Below are 13679 nucleotides of genomic sequence, written 5' to 3'. Positions count from 1 at the left end.
TACTGTTGAGCCACCCAATTAGGCTCGTCTGCGCACAGTAGATATGGGAAGCTGAAGGGGTCTCACTGATCAGCCTAAGTCCGTGAAAAAGGAAAAGCTGAAACCCACTGGTGCCTGGCAGAGGGGATATTTGCAGTTAACTGTGACTGCAGCCATGAAATCAAAAGACACTTGTTCCTTGGAAGGAAACCTATGACAAGCCTAGACAGCATAGTAAAAAGCAGAGATAGTACTTTGCTGACAAAGGTTGGTATAGTCCAAGTTATGGTTTTTCCAGTAGTCATGTATGGTTGTGAGAGTTGGACCATAAAGAAGGCTGAGTGCTGAAGAATTGGTGCTTTTGAACTGTGGTGCTGGAGAAGACTCTTGAGAGTCCCTTGGGCTGCAAGGAGATCCAACCAGTCCATCCTAAAGGAAATCAGTCCTGAATATTCACTGGAAGGACTGATGCTGAAGCTGAAGCTGAAGCTCCAATACTTTGGCCGCCTGATGTGAAGAGCTGACTCATTAGAAAAGATCCAGATGCTGAGAAAGACTGAAGGCAGGAGGAGAAGGGGATGACAGAGGATGCAATTGTTGGATGGCATCACTGACTCAATGGACATGAGTTTGAGCAAGCTCTGGAGATGGTGAAGGACAAGGAGGCCTCGTGTGTTACAGTCCATGGGGTTGCAAAGAGTCAGACACAACTGAGCAACTGAACAACTGTTCTTGCTTGCATGGTGGCTCAGATGGTAAAGAATCTGCCTGCAATTCGGGAGACCCAGGTTTGATTCCTGGATTGGGAATACACCCTGGAGAAGGGAATGACAACCCACTCCAGCATTCTTGCCTGGAGAATTCCATGGATAGAGGAGCCTGGTGGGCTACTGTCCGTGGGATTGCAAAGAATCGGACTGATTGAGCAACTAACACAACACAATAACTGTTTTTGCAAGAGTTTAACGGTTCTGTTCTTTGCAGAATCTCCTTTGAAGGAAGTCTGAGTAAAAGAAGCAGATCTACTGTGTAAAAGAAACAGATCTACTATGGAGTCAGATTTGTTCTTCCCTATTACAGAACAGTGATGAGGCAGAGAACTGGGGTGTAGTTTGTCTGCCCCTCCTCCCACCCCAGGGAATCAGTAGAGCTGTGTTTCCACCCAGGCCATTGGAGCCCAGAACCCCGCTTGGAACCTCCTGGGGGACAGTAATTGGCACCCAGACAGCACCCAATCCAGGGAGGCACATCTTGAAGTTTTAAGGAAAATCGGACTTGTCCCAGCATGTCCCAGTCCCACCCACTTGCTATTTCCCTTTATGAGTTTAATTTTGAAGTTGCTGGCTGACGCCAACAACATTCGTCCCTGGAAGCACTTTTATTAGAACTGAAATCTTCCAAGCTTGCATTGACTACTTTAAGACTCTGCGGACGGTAATGAATATGGATGGCCGGAAGTTTCCTATGAATATGGAGGAGTGGGTGGGGGCATGTGGCGGATGGATTACTCTTTCACATTAACCACTGGTAACCTTTCCTCCTGTCTGACTTCCCCTGCAATATTATCCTGAGAAGGGTCAGCCCTAAATGCTTTTTAGCAAAACACGATTAGTCACTTTTGGCCACATGTGCTTGCCCCAGACCTTATTTGCCATCCTATATAATTATTAGAGGATCTTCTAATTTTATTTGAAATTCTAAATTGACACATGGGTCAAAGTGCCTTGACCCAGCATTGTGTTTAATTTCTCTTTTGTTAGCCTCATTTGGGCTGCTAAAGAATTACACTCAAAGGAATCATTTACCCTGTTCACTTTCTCATTGCCACGGTTACCTGTTGGAGCTGTGAATCACAGCCTTGAGGATTCGCTATGAATAGGTCCTGTGCCTATTCTCCGTCACAGGTACACGTGAGGGCCTATCTAGATGGCTTGGTCATAGCTTGAAACTACAGGTCATGGTGTTTAGAGCTTTTGCACCTGCTGTTCCCTCTGTCTACAATGCTTTTGCCTTCTCTTCATCTGCTTGGTGAACTCCCTCTGATTGCACATATATAATTTTTTAAATTGAAATATAGTTGATTTACCATGTTATGTTAATTTCAGGTATATAGCAAAGGAATTTGGTTATATATATATTATTACATTTTTTTTGATGTGGATTATTTTTAAAGTCTTTGTTGAAATTGCTTCTGTTTTATGTTCTGTTTTTTTTTTTTTTTTTTTTTTTGGCCACAAGGCAGTGGGTTCTTAGCTTCCTGACCAGGGATCGAAACTGCACCCCCTGCATTGGAAGGCGGTCTTATCCATGGGACTCCCAGGGAAATCCCTAAATATTCTTTTTCAGATTCTTTCCCCTTGTAGGTTATTACAGAATACTGAATGTAGTTCCCTGTGCTACGTAGCAGGTTCTTACTGCTTATCTGTTTTATATGTACTGGTGATTCTTTAAGACGTGACTCAAGCCTTCCTCTTTGCATCCTTTCCTGACCTCCATGAGTTGGCCATGTCTTGCTGTGCACCCCGTGTCCCTCTCTATGTCCCTCTCTATGAGAGCATGTATCGCCCTCTGCGGCTACCTTATTTTTACGTTTCTGTTCAATTCTAATTGTCTTGTGCTGTATGGTTATAAATGGGGACCATGAAAGCAAATTTCCTGGGTTCACATTTTGACATTCTGCACAGTCCCTTACCGTGTGACCTCATGTGTATTATGAGAGTAATACTGTTGCTCGACTCTTGGATTGATAGGATTAAATGAGATATGTTATTCAAACCACATTACCTTGTAGCAGGCACTCAGTAAATATTCAGTATCATTAAGGCATTGTCTTCTTATAGGCTGTGAGCTTCTCGGGGGCTGTGAGAGATGCCTTTGTATTCATAGCAATATTTATTCTCATTTCTTTGATACATAGTGGACGCTGTATTCCCAATACTTGGTTCATAATATGTGCTCAGTTACTCTTACAGAAAAAAAAAACAAAAAACGAGAGAGGCAGAGTTTGTTGATGAAGATATTAATACCAAACTTCCACTTATCATGCTTCATCAATTACTCAGCCTTATTGTAGCACATACTCTGCATGAGACATTGTGCTCAATTCTGCAGTGGATGAAAATGAGGCATCAACGCTTCTATATAATTTACCATCGACTCAGGGTGATAAACAAGCTCAATGCCCACAGGATGGCACAGGAGAGAAATAACTATATGCTGCGAGGCAGCGATCTGGTTGCCTTTCTAATTCATCCTCCTCATTCTTGCCTGGATTTTCTTCTTACCAGGCAGAATTAATCATACACCCAGAAGCTGAGGAAGCTGAAGAAATTTAAGACAGAGCCACGCACCTGCCTTGACCCCTCTCACGTGTTTCCAGGGTGGCATGGTTTTAGTTTCATTTTCTTAAAGCACCCCTCACCCAAACTGTTTAAACTTCAGGCCCCATAAGGCTTGAATCTGCCCCAGTTGTGCCATGGTGTGGTTTAAATAATTTGATGGCTCTCCAGTGTCTTGAACAGTGACCACCTGCTATGAGCCACGCAGTGCATGAGTTTGGAGCAAGTAACATCCAGACCACAGCGGTAAAGAACGCACCTGCCAACGCAGAAGATGCAGGAGATGCGGCTTCCATCCCTGGGTCCGGAAGATGCCCTGGAGGAGGGCATGGCAACCCACTGCAATATTGTCTCCTGGAAAATCCCATGGACCTAGGAGCCTGGATGGCTGTAGTCCACAGGGTCTCAAAGAGTCTGACATGATTGAGTGACTGAGCACGAACATATACACACAACGTCCAGACACTTAGCCTGGGATATTATCACTTCGTCATCTGACTGAACCCCACATTGGCCCAGCTTACTGGAGTCAGCTGGGCTGCTTGCTCTTCCCAAGTGTACTGGTTTGTCTCCACACCTCTAACCAGGCTCTCCCCTCTGCCTAGGATGTCCACCCCTTCCCCCCGCACCTCCGCCTGTGAAACAGTCATAGTATCCTCCAGCTGTCTTCCATGCCTCTCATCCCCAAGTTCCCCCACCAACTCCTGACTCCCGACTCTGAGTTCCCCGGCACTCTGCTCAGCCTGCTTCCATGGCCCTCCCCGTGTGGCATGCTACTTTGTCGCTGATGGTCTGTTTCCCTCTGTGACCCTGTGCTTTGCCAGCAGGACTGTCAGAGTCCCATCCACATCGCTGGACTTTGAGCCTGAGGTCTGCTTACACACTCTGTAGCCTCTCTGGGGAAAGAAAGAAGGGAGGAAGCGAGGAAGAGGCAGCGAAGAGGGAGGAATACACACAGGGAGTGACACGTTTTCGTGCATTTTGTCAAACAAGTGTTAGAAATGATAGACTTTATAGTTTCAGAAGAGGAAGAGATTATTGGAGCAGTGAATGGTCCTCAGCTTGAGTCTGAAGCCTAAGGAGGTAACTCCAGTTCAAAATGACCAGTGGAACAGGAGGGGTCACTTTTTGGGGTTTACAAAAAGACATCTGTGTGTTTTTCAATTTTGTACCCACCCTGATTTAAGTCGTGAACATTAAAAAAATAATAGATTGGAAATGATTGTCGTTCACAAGCAATTTCCGAAGTATTTACTTTTGAAGGAAGTACTTCAAGAAACAATGGCTTTTTGTTTTCAAAAATCACATATTGCTAATCTCAAAGAGCATTTTGAAAGGAGTCTTCAATGTCGTGTGAAAAATTCAAGTATTACTATAGATCAGAAACTGGAAAAGAAGTCTTTTCTATTCTTTCTGAGTCACATTATGCTGGAACTATTTGAGAAGATAGCCTATAAGTTAAATTTTCTTTTAGACTGGCATGCGACATGGCAAAAATCAAACGCATTGTTTTTTGACAAGGTTTGAGGACTGGAATTTAGAAAAGCACTTGGTATGGGAGACGGCTGAATTAATACCGTGGAGATCGTGGTTATAAAGATTGATAAGGAAGGTTCATTCACTAAAAATATAATGGCAGATGTAATAATGACGGCATTCATCATCCGTCAAAGGCATTTATTAAGCACCCACAGGTACTTGGCAGCCTGTGGTGTGCCACGCAAGTGAGACAGACATGGTCCCTATTCATCCAAGAGCTTGCCATTGTGTGTCTCCCTTGTCAGGAGCATAACATCCCCACTTGTCATTGGTGCCTGAAAGACACTCCTTATCATTATTTACGCTGTCTGAGTTTCTGATTTTCAAGCGTGGGGGGCGAGTCTTTTTTTGTTGTTTCTTTTAATTACGCCATGCACTGTGGTGTTCCACCCTCCAAGGAGATGTTGCCTCTGTTGGTGGGTGAGCTTGAAGGTGGGAACCAACCTGATGTGCATTCATAGCATCTGTGGTAACCCCTCTTCCCAGAGCTTCTGTCTGTCCTGGTCTGACTGTCAGCAAGCTGAGGCACAAAGGTCCCCCAGAGTGCTCAGCACCCAGTCGGCAGTTCCATCTCCCCAGAGATTAGAGGTTTATTGACTGACTGACTGAGGCAACAGAAGAACCCACAGAGTGATGGAAGGTCAGTGGCACATCTTATCCACTGCTTCCCTCAACTCCTGACATAACCTGCACACATGGGCACAGTGGTATCTGCTCAGTTGCCTGTCCAATAGGACGTGCTGCAAGCTCTAGGAATTAAAAATTGACTCTAGGCAAATGGAAGACGGAGGGTGGGAGATGTTCTTCAGAAGCATTTTCCTACAGCATGTTATCAGCTGGCCGTCATTGTGGGGATCATGACCTATGACCCAGAAGCTCCAGGTCACAGTCAGTGGCAGGAAAAAGAAATGCATCCACTTCATGATATTTCAAAATAGTGTGATTGGGGGGGAAGAGTGCCTATGCTGAGCTTTCATTTCATGTTATACCCTCGAGTTTTAAAAATGATTTTGATATTAAAAAAAATCCAGCTACAGAACATTTTTATATTTTTTGGAAACAGTTGTGGATGACTTTGCTTACTGTTGTGAAGAGTTGAGTTAAATGCATCCTGAGATATTTTCAAGGTCATGTCTGTTCTTCCAGTTAACTTGTAGGCTTATTGGTGAGTCCATGGGCATAAGTAGTATGGTGGCTTTCCTTTATCACCTTGGCCGGTAGGGAGCTCACAGTTACATGTTGTCATTTATGAAAGGAGCTTCCTGGCATAGTAGTTTTTCTTAAAGGCAGAATCTTTATCGTCTCTTAACTTTTGTCCTAGTTCATGTGTTTACTTTTCTTACAAACAGCTTCAAATCCTTTTGAAAGTTAAATATATATATTTTCATATTTAGAAGTAAATGTTAACTATATATAATATATGGGTACATGCATATTTATACAGCTATTACATACACATACATACATGTATATATATAAATATATAATCTTTATATCTATATCCACGAACACACACAGACCATTCATAAATCTACTCAACAACATTTATTGAGCATCTGCTAGCTGCCAGGTACTATTTGGTGCATTGACGGATCTGACCATGACAAGATAGCTTCCTTCTTTCACCCAGCTCACCTTTTAAAGGGGCTGGACTATAGTGATGATGACATAATAGGCTAATATGCTTTTGGAACAGGACAGAGGGAAGGACTCTGGGATTTGCCGTTTCTTAACTTCTGCCCTTTCCCTCATCTTCAGCACCTAAACCGTCACCCATTCCTGTCGTTTTGGCCCCCCTTTTCCCATCCATGGCCATCCTCATTAAGTTGCACCTTAATTGCTCCAGAAGCTTCTCATGTGACTTCTCTTCCTCCATTCTTCTTTTATACTTGTCTGATGAGTTTTTTCTAAAACTGCATTTTTATCTCTGAGGCTTCCTACTGTGGACCTCCTGCTGTGGTAATAATAGTAGCAGTTGATCAGAGGCAGTGCTTACTCTGAGCTCCTAGCTCTGCATGTATTATCTTATTTAAACCCTACACAATCTATGAGGTCATGGGGGTTATTAGTCCCATGTCACGAGGGAGGAGATTGGGGCTCAGAAAGCTGAAACCACTTGCCTAAGACCTCACAGATGCTCTGGGGGCAGCTCCAGCTTCAAGCCTGTGGTCTGAATTCTCCTGATATTTGTTCTCTTGCTGCTGCTGTCCCAGCCTTGAAGGTAGAACTCTGATGCTTAATATCAACCCTGACTCTGAGCTCATTCCTGTACTTTGCTATTTTCCTTAAAGAAAATGGTCTCACCTGTCTTCTCTTTTTAAGGAATCCTTCCAGTGGCCCCAGGCAGATCTTCTTGGGGCTGGTAGACCGAGCCATGACTGAGGCTGCCAACATGGCAGCATTACTGGGAGCCCCAGGTTGCTGATGACCCATCTTCACCTGGAATTCTGCGTTTCCATTCTGGGTTCTAGATTTCTGCAGGGGTGTCCTGGAGTAGGTTCAGAGGAGTAGATCATGAGGCAAACAATATTCGCTGATGAAGTGGAGAAGAAGTTTCAAGTGTTCAACAAGAGACGTGTGCTTCCCCAGGCTGCTTTGGGGCTTGAGAATCCACAGCTCAGACACGAAGACTTGGCTTGTGTTTATGTTCATGCATGAATGCTCAGTCGCTTCAGTCATGTCTGACTCCTTGTGACCCTATGGACTGTAGCCCACCAGGCTCCTCTGTCCATGGGATTCTCCAGGTAAGATTACTGGAGTGGGTTGCCATGCCCTCCTCCAGGAGATATTTCCGACCCAGGCATCGAACCTGGGTCTCCTGCAGCTCCTGCACGGGCAGGCATATTCTTTACCACTGAACCGTTGGGGAAGCTCTGCGTTTATGTTCCCGCCTCCCCAAATTCTCATTTCCGCAGCATTCCATGAGAAGCAGCACAGACAGGTGGCTCTTATCAGTTAGACGCCTTTTGGTTGCAAGCAACAGAAACCATCCTGAGCCGATATAACTACACAGGACACTTTCCTCTTTTCATTTGGCTTGCAATTTTCTTGAACATGACAGCGGGAGCTAATGTTGTCTTCTTCCTCCAGCTTTGAGCTTCTCATCCATTACCCAACAAGGACTCACTGCTTGATGCCCACAGAAGCCAATACGATGGCACCAGCCTCAGAGAGAAAAAAAAAAAAAAAAAGAGCTTTATTGTGAGGTCAACTGGCAAAGCGACAGTAGGCAGAGCTCAAATCTGTCTCTTTGATCCTGGAATCTAAGCCAAATTTAAGTGGTTAGGAGAATAAGCTGATTGGCTCATCTCAGAATCAGTCTGTAAATGATAATCAGCTGCTGGAAGCCAGATTTTCCTTACTGAAGTACTCCTCACTTTCTGGAGAGCTTCTGTGACAACACTTCTATTCTTTGAGCTCCTTAGACTGAAGATTCTTGGTTCTGAGGTCATCCTGGAGACCTGGATTCCCAATTTACACATGCGCAGTACTGTCTCTGGTTTAATTAATCAATAATGCCGTTTTAAGGAAGCAAAATCAGTTTCAGCTGTGCTGTTTCACCCTGAGCACAGAGATGACCAATAAATTCATTGGCACCACTGAAGGCATTTGGGATGCCAGTAAATACAAGAAGCCCTGCCTTCCTAGAACTTACCTTCATCAAGGAGGAAAAGAATAAAAGGCAAACATAATCAATATGGAGTTAAGTATATGCTACAAAACATCAGAGCAGGGTAAGGAGGAGTCTGGGAGGGACAGAATGTGATATTAAAGAGTGCGGTCAGGGCAGGTCTTATTGAAAAGGGAGCAAGGGTATAAAGGACCGTGGAAGGGAGCCAAGTGGTTATCCAGGGGAGGAACATTCTAGAAGGAAAAGCCAGTGAATAGGCTCTGAGTTAGGAGTGTATGGTGCAGTGGAGGGATAGCACGGAGGCCAGTGTGGCTGAAGACTCATGTAATTTCTTCTTGAGCGTGGAAGGAAAAGTCATCTTTTGGTGAGGACTTCTGCTGCGTGCTGGTTGCTCTTGCGGTTTCGAGAGGTCAGTCCTCAAGCAGTGTGTGTGTGTGAGTCTCCCAGTTGCGTCTGACTCTCTGCAACCCCTATGGACTGTAGCCTTCCAGGGCTCCTCTGTCCATCGAATTCTCCAGGCAAGAATACTGGAGTGGGTAGCCATGCCCTTCTCCAGGGGACCTTCCCAACCCAGGGATCGAACCCGTGTCTCCTGCACTGCAGGTGGATTCTTTACCACCTGAGCCACCACAGAAGCATGAGGCTTCCTTTTAAACTTGAGCTCTTTTGTTTTTCGCAGAGGGAGGCCCATCAAGGTTCTGGCCGTGTGTGTTCCGAGGGTTGCTTGTTTTTTGTTTTCCTGAAAAAGCCTAGCCTGGGGAGCTGCTCCTGTTTGTAGATAAATTTCAAAAACAGCGTCTTCCAGATGCTGTGTCTCCACAGCACATTTTGGATGCCTGACATTTAAAATCCTGGAAACGAAACCTCCAGTGTCTTGTATCTCTTTGGAAATGATGAATTTCAAATGAACTCAAGTTAATGTAGTGCTTGTGAAGGGTGCCAGACAAACCGTGTTCAAAACTGTAGACTGTCGACAAAACAGGTCCAGCAGGACCGGTCTCAGCAGATGGCTCTGCCCTCCCAGCCTCGCAGCAGGCCCAGGCGTTGCCTCATAGCGTGAGAAGGGAATTTCTGTTTATTTCCCTTTCACTGTTGCGCCGGTGGGTGACCAGGCTACTTCCAGCAAATCGTCTTAACCTTGTGTGTCTTAGTAATTGGATAACTAATTAAATTTCTGTTCTAATTGGAATGTTTGGTGTCAGGCTGATGCAGCCCGGGACAGTTAGAGGGTTTGATCTGGACTTGTAACTCATGGGTAACTACTTCTCTGGTCACATAAACATGGCCCCTTGAATAAATGTTAGCTGTAGACCCTGTCTCTTGACAGTGATATTGATCAAACTGAGCTCCATTATTGACCTTTGAGGTTAGATTGTTCTTTGCTCACTGGGCTGTCCTGTGAATGGCAGGATGTTTTGCCACGTCCCTGGCTTTGACTTGCTAGATGCTGGTAGCGTCTTCTCCAGTTGTGATGATCAAAATGCCTCCAGGCGTTCCCAGATGCCCCCTGGGTGACGGCATTGTTGTAGACTGTCTGATGCCAACATCTGGGTGACAGTGATCAGCCCCTGTATTTACAAAGACATTTCACAACTACGGTGCTTTTGCTACAGTTAGTCAGATAGGATTATGCTTTGTAACAAAGACAGCAACTTTATTGTTGCTGTCTACCTCTTCTTTTCTTCTTATAGATCTCTTTTCTTACAGAAGTAATATGTGTTCATCTTAGAAAACTTGTGAATAAAACAAAACTATAAGACTGAACTACGATTCATCTGTGTTCTCACCTGCCATCAACAAACTGCGATTAATATAATCTTTTTCATGCATACCTCCATGAGAATATCAATAGGTATACTTCTGTGGCAAAAATAAGACCATGCTTTTTGTCCTAATCTATCTCCTTCTCTGTGTGAAACATAAATATATTTCCTGTGAAATATTCTGTCCTATAACTATTAAATATTATTGCTTGTGATTCTAATAGCTGCATGGTATTGCAACGTGGAGATGGACTACAATTTACTCACTGGTTCCCACTATTGGCTTTTAGGTTGTCTCCAGTTTTCTCTGTAAACAGTGCTTTGCTGGCTTCTTTTTCACATATAGAACACTGAAACAGACTGGGAAATGGTATACTGGGATTTGATCAGAGATAAGGGGATGGGTAGAAGGGAGGGGTTAAGAATGACATTAGGTGTATGAGCTTTAGTCAATGGGGAAGAGAACGGTGGCTCCACTGACTGACGTGGGATGGAGAAAAGATGAAGGGTTTTGTGAGCTGCTAGACAACTGGAGAGTCTTCCCCGGTGGCTCAGAAGGTAAAGAGTCTGCCTGCAATGCAGGAGACCTGGGTTTGATCCCTGGGTTGGGAAGATCCCCTGGAGAAGGGAATGGCTACCCACTCCACTTGCCTGGAGAATTCCATGGACATAGGAGCCTGGTGGGCTACAGACCATGGGTTTGCAGAGAGTTGCACACAACTGAGCTTCACAGCTTCACAGACAACTGGAGGTGGCTGATGGCCAAGTATAAGGATCCAGACTTGAAATAACTGTCTGGAGTGACCTTCCTAGAAGTGAGACAAAATCCTTTAGCCTGCTGCTGTCCAACAGAAGTCTGATGGAAACCACATGTGTATTTTTTAGGTTTCTAGTGGCTGCAGTAAAAAACAATGTTAAAAAAAGGTGAAATTATTTTAATAATGTTGTTCATTTGCTAAGCCTGACTCTTTGTGACCCCATGGACTGTAGTATGCCAGACTCCTCTGTCCATGGGGATTTCCGGGGAAGAATATTGGAGTGGGTTGCCATTTGCTTCTCTAGGGGATCTTCCGAGACTGGGAATTGAACCCATGTTTCCTGCATTGGCAGGCAGATTCTTTACCACTGAGCCACCAGAGAAGCCCATTTTAATAATACATTTTATTGAACCCAGTATGTCAAAGCATGAACATTAGCCACATTTCAGGGGCTCCATCACCATAGGTAGCCCGTGGCTGCCATACTGGACAGGGCAGCTCTGAGGCATCACACCACGGCAGCGTTCACGTGTCTTCTGGGGGACATCTGGTAACACCTGGAGACCTTCTTGTTGTCATGACTGGAGGAAGTGCTTCTGGCATCTAGTGGGTACAGATGTGGGCCAGGGATGTGGCGAAACATCCTCCAATGTATAGGAAAGCCCTTCAGGGAAAGAATTATTCAGCCCAGATTGTCTCTAGTTGTGAGCACGAGAAACAGTTGTCTACAACCAACATTTGTTCAAAGGTCCATGGTGTTCCCTGGGCATCAGGCATGTGTGCAGAGCTCTGCTAGGATCATCTCGTGGAATCTTCAGAGCAACCCTGTGAAAGAAGCTTTATTACAATCCCCATATTACCGATGAATTAACTGACGTCTAGAGAAGTTAGGTGCACTTGTCCAAGGTCATGGAGGTTCAAACTCAGGCCATCTGAGTCAATAATAGAGAGAGTGTTACTTACTGACTTCCATGAAGCTTACTTACTTACTTACTTACTTCCTTCCATGAAGCTTACTTACTTACTTCCTTCCATGAAGCTTACTTACTTACTTACTTCCATGAAGCTTACTTCATGGAAGTAAGCTTGGCATTACCTTGAATAGGCAGAGTTATCCAAAACATCTGCTTAAGTTCAATATCTCATCTTTCAGTTGCGAATAAACACGGCACCACTGCACTTCTCTTCTCCTTCTGAATTTTTCAAAATTAGGCTCGTTCAGTTAGTCACATCTGCATGGCCAAATGGAAGGCCATCTCATCTCAAATGCTCCTGATCGGCTTAGCTCTGTTGACTTGCGAGAGTCAGTTAAGCATTCTGAATTCTAGGCATTTTCATCCATAACATGGGCACAGATAATGTTTACCTCACAGGACAAACATAAAGCCTGAAGGTACTAATATATTTTAAAGCATTTCCTACCTGTTCACTAGCTGCTTAATAAATTAAGCCAGAATTGCATGACCATGTCCTTGGTTAAAACTCTCTGCCATCCACAAAAGAAAAGATCTGATGCTTGGTTTGGAAGGACCAGAAGAACATGCATCCCTCATCACCTGAAGCTTCCAGTTGCGGTAACAACATGCTGGTCAACACAACTGTTTCTTGAAAATGTGAAAAGTCATTGCCAGAACTTTTCCCTGTGCCTGGTGCCTTGAAACATTTTAGGAGCTGTGTGATTTCTGAGGCAGGATAGGATAAAGCTGAAGAGAGGTGACATCCAAAAAATAGCACGTTAAAAAAAAAAAATTCTAAGCAAGGGCATTTGCAGTATGGAAGTGGAATGTTAATTGAAATCTGAGTCTGCCAACAGGAGCTTTGGAAAGAGCCCAATAAGGATTAGACTAATTAAGACATCTTTAAAATTGAACAGGTTGGACTGTTTTAAAGAAGAATAGAACCAAATGAAAACTATATGCGAAGGAATGTGACTCCGGAGGGTTGAAAAAGCAGAAACAAACACACATGCAAATAATTATCATCAAGTCAAAGGAAAGAAGGAGTGAAGCTGCTCTGTGGACCTGATGGAGTCAGAGCTGCCATCCTGGAATCAAAATGTCTAACATGTCACTGACATTGGCAGGTTGGTTGTTGGGTAGACGTGTCGTTCGAACCACCTTGGAGATAAGCTATTTTCTTTTACAGGCCATTCTAGGTGCTTTTCAGGGAACACTTCGACTATACTTGCTCCAAGACATAAAAGACCCCAGAGACCCAAATATTCCAGCAGAGCTCATTTTTAACATACAGCATTGTGTGATTTTTTTTTTTAATGTTTTAATGCCTCTTATCTCTTGGCTTTCCTTCCTTTGTTTCCTCCTGAGCCAATCAAAAAGTCTTTATTTTAACGTGTCGCTAAATAAAGTAGCAGTTCTACAAAAAGCACAGATAAGACGCCTAATTTTTAAGGTTGTGCTAAGTACTGAGCTAACCTGACAGCCTATATTTAGTATAATGATTTATTTGCTCTTCCGAAAAGCTAACAATTTACCGTAAAATTTTGGATACAAAAGGTGAGGTTCTCCCAACTCCACAATATAATCAATAGTGTGACTCGGTACCTCAGAAGCTTCCAGTCTTCTCGAAAAATATTTTGACAAGGCTTAAAACAGTTAAAACGTAATCGTCTTTGCTCATTATTGGAAACAGTAGTGTGTGTGCCGACGGCATC

General features: G+C 44.0%; 1 long non-coding RNA gene across 2 annotated transcripts in view; it reads left to right on the top strand.

Annotated features, from left to right (window-relative positions):
• The first annotated feature begins 8473 nt into the window (after positions 1–8473).
• Positions 8474–13679, top strand: part of LOC147349026 (uncharacterized) — a 28603-nt gene continuing 23397 nt past the window's right edge. Inside the window, exons 1-2 of one of the 2 annotated variants that reach the window (XR_015150301.1) lie at positions 8474–8896; positions 12882–13091. This is a non-coding gene — a long non-coding RNA (uncharacterized LOC147349026). The remainder of the gene's footprint in view (positions 8897–12881; positions 13092–13679) is intronic. The other variant, XR_015150302.1, reaches the window with a different exon arrangement.

The sequence above is a fragment of the Bos grunniens genome, chromosome 21, assembly GCF_055505025.1.
Source record: "Bos grunniens cultivar Pamir isolate PY7600 chromosome 21, Bosgru_T2T1.0, whole genome shotgun sequence".
Lineage (NCBI taxonomy): Eukaryota > Metazoa > Chordata > Mammalia > Artiodactyla > Bovidae > Bos > Bos grunniens.
Note: the sequence above shows the minus strand (reverse complement) of the source record. Positions and strands in the feature narration are given on the sequence as shown.